Source organism: Arachis ipaensis, chromosome B2 (genome assembly GCF_059453495.1).
Source record: "Arachis ipaensis isolate K30076 ecotype BB chromosome B2, ASM5945349v1, whole genome shotgun sequence".
In the NCBI taxonomy this organism is placed as follows: Eukaryota; Viridiplantae; Streptophyta; class Magnoliopsida; order Fabales; family Fabaceae; genus Arachis; species Arachis ipaensis.
The window spans coordinates 27,701,193-27,707,705 of NC_142437.1; the positions used below are offsets into that span (position 1 = coordinate 27,701,193).

The following is a 6,513-nucleotide window of genomic DNA, read 5'->3' on the forward strand; positions in this document are numbered from 1 at the left end:
TTTCTAACTTCTTATCTGTTCAAAAATTAATTTTCAAATCTTTTTCAATTAACTACTTGACTTTTTGGTTGATTTTAAAAGTTTACTATTTCAATCATATCCTTTTCAAAACTACTTAACTAATTCTCTCTCTAATTTTCGAAAATCACATTCCTCTTTTTCAAAATTTCTTTTCAATTAACTATTTGTTTTAAATTTTAGTTTGATTTAATTTTATTTTTCTTTTTAAGTTTTCGAATTTTAACTTTAATTTCAAATTAAAAACAAAAATACTTTTATTTTAATTTATTTAATTTTCGAAATTCTCTCCCCCTTATCTCTTTCTAATTATTTTATTTATTTACTAACACTTCTCTTCATCTAAAAATTTGAACCCTCTCTTCCTCCTGGTGTTCGAATTTTCCTTCTTCTATTCTTTTCTTCTTCTACTCACTTAAAGGAATCTCTATACTGTGACATAGAGGATTTCATATTTTCTTTTCTGTTTTCTTCTTTTTCATATGAGCAGGAACAAGGATAAGAACATTCTTGTTGAAGCTGATCCTGAATCTGAAAGGACTCTGAAGAGGAAGCTAAGGGAAGCTAAAGCACAACTCTCTGGAGAAAATTTGACAGAAATTTTTGAAAAAGAAGGAGACATGGCCGAAAATAATTACAATGCAAGGAAGATGCTTGGTGACTTTACTGCACCAAATTCTAATTTACATGGAAGAAGCATCTCAATCCCTGCCATTGGAGCAAACAATTTTGAGCTAAAGCCTTAATTAGTTTCTCTGATGCAACAGAACTGCAAGTTTCATGGATTTCCATTAGAAGATCCATTTTAGTTCTTAACTGAATTCTTACAGATCTGTGATAGTGTTAAGACCAATGGGGTTGACTCCGAGGTCTACAGGCTTATGTATTTCCCGTTTGCTGTAAGAGACAGAGCTAGAATATGGTTGGACTCTCAACCTAAAGATAGCCTGAACTCTTGGGATAAGCTGGTCACGGCTTTCTTAGCCAAGTTCTTTCCTCCTCAAAAGCTTAGCAAGCTTAGAGTGGATTTTCAAACCTTCAAACAGAAAGAAGGTGAATCCCTCTATGAAGCTTGGAAGAGATATAAGCAACTGACCAAAAAGTGTCCTTCTAACATGCTTTCAGAATTGACCATCCTAGATATATTCTATGATGGTCTGTCTAAATTATCAAAGATGTCAATGGACCATTCTGCAGGTGGATCCATTCACCTAAAGAAAACGCCTGCAGAAGCTCAAGAACTCATTGACATGGTTGCAAATAACCAGTTCATGTACACTTCTGAAAGGAATCCTGTGAGTAATGGGACGCCTCAGAGGAAGGGAGTTCTTGAAATTGATACTCTGAATACCATATTGGCTCAGAATAAAATATTGACTTAGCAAGTCAGTATGATTTCTCAGAATCTGAATGGATTGCAAGCTGCATCCAACAGTACTCACGAGGCATCTTCTAAAGAAGAAGCTTATGATCCTGAGAACCCTGCAATAACAGAAGTGAATTACATGGGGGAACCCTATGAGAATACCTATAATCTCTCATGGAGAAATCATCCAAATTTCTCATGGAAGGATCAACAAAAGCCTCAACAAGGCTTTAATAATGGTGGAAGAAACAGGTTTAGCAATAGCAAGCCTTTTTCATCATTCACTCAGAAACAGACAGAGAATTCTGAGCAGAATCCATCTAGCTTAGCAAATATAGTCTCTGATCTATCTAAGACCACTCTAAGTTTCATGAATGGAACAAGGTCCTCCATTAGAAATTTGGAGGCACAAGTGGGTCAGCTGAGTAAAAGAGTCACTGAAACCCCTCCTAGTACTCTCCCAAGCAATACAGAAGAGAATCCAAAAAGAGAGTGGAAGGCCATTACCTTGCTTGGTGTGGCCGAACCTAAAGAGGAGGAGGAGGACGTGAATCCTAGTGAGGAAGACCTCCTAGGACGCTCAGTGACCAATAAGGAGTTTCCCTTTGAGGAACCAAGGGAATCTGAGGCTCATCTAGAGACCATAGAAATTCCATTGAACCTCCTTCTGCCCTTCATGAGCTCTGATGAGTATTCATCCTCTGAAGAGGATGAAGACATTACTGAAGAGTAAGTTGCTAAGTACCTTGGTGCAATCATGAAGCTGAATGCCAAGCTATTTGGTAATGAGACTTGGGAAGATGAACCTCCCTTGCTCACCAATGAACTAAATGCATTGGATAGGCAGAAATTACCTCAAAAGAAATAGGATCCTGGTAAATTCCTAATTCCCTGTAACATAGGCACCATGACCTTTGAGAAGGCTCTGTGTGACCTGGGGTCAGGAATAAACTTAATGCCACTCTCTTTAATGGAGAAACTTGGGATCTTTGAGGTGCAAGCTGCCAGAATCTCTTTAGAGATGGCAGACAACTCAAGAAAATAGGCTTATGGACAAGTAGAGGATGTGTTAGTAAAGGTTGAAGGCCTTTACATCCCTGCTAATTTCATAATCCTAGACACTAGAAAGGATGAGGATGAATCCATCATCCTTGGAAGACCCTTCCTAGCCACAGCAAGAGCTGTGATTGATGTGGACAGAGGAGAATTGGTCCTTCAACTGAATAAGGACAACCTTGTATTTAAAACTCAAGGATCTCCTTCTATAACCATGGAGAGTAAGCATGAAGAGCTTCTCTCACTGCAGAGTCAACCAAAGCCCCACAGTCAAACTCTAAGTTTGGTGTTGGGAGGTCCCAACAATGCTCTGAACATCTGTGAGGCTCCATGAGAGCTCACTGTCAAGCTATTGACATTAAAGAAGCGCTTGTTAGGAGGCAACCCAATGTTATTTAATTATATCTATTTATTTTCTATTGTTATTTTATGTTTTTTTTAGGTTGATGATCATGTGGAGTCACAAAAACTACTGAAAAATAAAAAACAGAATGAAAAACAGCTTTAAAAATAGCTCACCCTGGAGGAAGAACTTACTGGCGTTTAAACGCCAGAAAGAAGCATCAAACTGGCGTTTAATGCCAGAAAGAAGCATCAAGCTGGCGTTAAACGCCAGAAACAACCACCAGACTGGCGTTTAACGCCAGAACAGAGCATGGAAGTGGCGTTAAACGCCATAAACAGGCTACATTTGGGCGTTTAACGCCAAAAACAAGCAGCAAGCTGGCGTTTAACGCCAAACATGCATGCTAAGGGCGTTTTACACGCCTAATTGGAGCAGGGATGTTAAGTCCTTGACCCCACAGGATCTGTGGACCCCACAGGATCCCCACATTTTCTTCTCTCATCTTCACACCTTTTCATAACTCCCTTCCACAAATACCCTTCACCAATCACCTCAATCACTCTTCCCCATCACCTCTTCACCACTCACATCCATCCTCTCTTCCCCAAAAACCCCACCTACCTCCAAAATTCAAACTCTTTTCCCTCCCAAACCCAACCCTAATGGCCGAACCCTAAACCTCCCCCCACTCATATATAAACCCCTCATTCCTTCTTCATTTTCACACAACGCAACCCTCTCTTCTTCCCCTTGGCCGAATACACACCTCTCTCCCTCTCCTCCATTTTTCTTCTTCTTCTCCTCCTTCTTTCTTTCTTCTTTTGCTCGGGGACGAGCAAACATTTTAAGTTTGGTGTGGTAAAAGCATAGCTTTTTATTTTTCCATAACCATCAATGGCACCTAAGACCAGAGAAACCTCAAGAAAGAGGAAAGGGAAGGCAATTGCTTCCACCTCTGAGTCATGGGAGATGGAGAGATTCATCTCAAAGGTCCATCAAGACCACTTCTATGAAGTTGTGGCCAAGAAGAAAGTGATCCCTGAGGTTCCTTTCAAGCTCAAAAAGAATGAGTATCCGGAGATCCGACATGAAATCCGAAGAAGAGGTTGGGAAGTTCTCACCAACCCCATTCAACAAGTCGGGATCCTAATGGTTTAAGAGTTCTATGCAAATGCATGGATCACTAGGAACCATGATCAAAGTGTGAACCTGAATCCAAAGCATTGGCTTACCATGGTTTGGGGGAAATACTTAGATTTCAGTCCGGAAAATGTAAGGCTGGCGTTCAACTTACCAATGATGGAAGAAAACGCACGCCCCTACACTAGAAGGGTCAACTTTGATCAAAGGTTGAACCAAGTCCTCATGGACATATGTGTAGAAGGAGCTCAATGGAAAGTTGACTCAAGAGGCAAGCCGGTTCAATTGAGAAGACTGGACCTTAAGCCTATAGCTAGAGGATGGTTGGAGTTTATTCAACGCTCAATCATTCGTACTAGCAACCGGTCTGAAGTTACTATAGACCGGGCCATCATGATCCATAGTATCATGATTGGGGATGAAGTAGAAGTTTAAGAGATTATACCTCAAGAACTCTACAAGGTGGCTGACAAGTCCTCCACTTTGGCAAGGTTAGCCTTTCCTCACCTCATTTGTCACCTCTGCAATTCGGCTGGAATTGACATAGAGGGAGACATCCTTATTAAAGAGAACAAGCCCATCACTAAGAAGAGGATGGAGCAAACAAGAGATCATGGACCTCAACAAGAACATGAGGAAATTTCTCACCATGAAATCCCTGAGATGCCTCAAGGGATGCACTTCCCTCCACAAAACTATTGGGAGCAAATCAACACCTCCCTAGGAGAATTAAGTTCTAACATGGGACAACTAAGGATGGAGCACCAAGAGCAATCCATCATCCTCCATGAGATTAGAGAAGATCAAAGAGCTATAAGGGAGGAGCAACAAAGACAAGGAAGAGACATACATGAGCTCAAGAGCACTATTGGTTCTTCAAGAAGAGGAAGACGTCACCCTCACTAAATATTATTGATAAAATGATGAAAAAGGAGAAATGTTATTGATAATATGAAAAATCATAAAATTGATTCTTGAAGCAAGAAAAAGCAGTGAATACAAAACCTTGCGAAAAAAAAAGAGAAGAGAAAAGAAAAATGGCGAAAAAAAAAAAGAAAAAGCAAGCAGAAAAAGCCAAAAGCTCTTTAAACCAAAAGGCAAGAGCAAAAAGTCAATAGCCCTTAAAACCAAAAGGCAAGGGTAATAAAAAGGATCCAAGGCTTTGAGCATCAGTGGATAGGAGGGCCTAAAGGAATAAAATTCTGGCCTATGCGGCTAAACCAAGCTGTCCCTAACCACGTGCTAGTGGCGTGAAGGTGTCAAGTGAAAACTTGAGACTGAGCGGTTAAAGTCAAGGTCCAAAGCAAAAAGAGTGTGCTTAAGAACCCTAGACACCTCTAATTGAGGACTTTAGCAAAGCTGAGTCACAATCTGAAAAGGTTCACCCAGTTATGTGTCTGTGGCATTTATGTATCCGGTGGTAATACTGGAAAACAGAGTGCTTAGGGCCACGGCCAAGACTCATAAAGTAGTTGTGTTCAAGAATCAATATACTGAACTAGGAGAATCAATAATACTATCTGAAATCTAAGTTCCTATAGATGCCAATCATTCTGAACTTCAATGGATAAAGTGAGATGCCAAAACTATTCAAGAGGCAAAAAGCTACTAGTCCCGCTCATCTGATTGGAGCTAAGTTTCATTGATATTTTGGAATTTATAGTATATTCTCTTCTTTTTTATCCTATTTGATTTTCAGTTGCTTGGGGACAAGCAACAATTTAAGTTTGGTGTTGTCATGAGCGGATAATTTATATGCTTTTTGGGATTGTTTTTACATAGTTTTTAGTATGATTTAGTTAGTTTTTAGTATATTTTTATTAGTTTTTAAATAAAATTCACATTTCTGGACTTTACTATGAGTTTTTGTGTTTTTCTGTGATTTCAGGTAATTTCTGGCTGAAATTGAGGGACTTGAGCAAAAATCAGATTCAGAGGCTGAAGAAGGACTGCAGATGCTGTTTGATTCTGACTTTCCTACACTCAAAGTGGATTTTCTGGAGCTACAAAGGTCCAAATGGCGCTCTCTTAATTGCGTTGGAAAGTAGACATCCAAGGCTTTCCAGCAATATATAATAATTCAGACTTTGCCTGAGTTTAGATGATGCAAACTGGCGTTCAACGCCGGCTCTCTGCCATATTCTGGAGTTAAACGCCAGAAACAGGTTACAAACTGGCGTTTAACTCCAAGAAAGATCTCTACACATGAAAGCTTCAATGCTCAGCTCAAGCACACACCAAGTGGGCCCGAAAGTGAATTTCTGCATCATTTACTCATTTCTGTAACCCTAGTAACTAGTTTAGTATAAATAGAACTTTTTACTATCATGTTAGGCGTCTGATCTTTGATTAGTTTTATGCTATCCTAGACCTTTATGGGGGCTGGCCATTCGGCCATGCCTGGACCTTGTTCTTATGTATTTTCAACGGTAGAGTTTCTACACACCATAGATTAAGGTGTGGAGCTCTGCTGTTCCTCATGAATTAATGCAGAGTACTATTGTTTTTCTATTCAATTCAAGCCTATTTCTTCTCTAAGATATTCATTCACACACAAGAACATGATGAATGTGATGATTATGTGACG

At 39.6% G+C, this 6,513-nt stretch overlaps 1 non-coding gene across 1 annotated transcript; it reads right to left on the reverse strand.

Moving 5' to 3' along the window:
• Positions 1-1,031: 1,031 nt before the first annotated feature.
• Positions 1,032-1,139, reverse strand: LOC148573398 (small nucleolar RNA R71). The gene has a single exon (XR_015905911.1). It is a non-coding gene; the product is annotated as a small nucleolar RNA R71 (small nucleolar RNA).
• Positions 1,140-6,513: the final 5,374 nt, after the last annotated feature.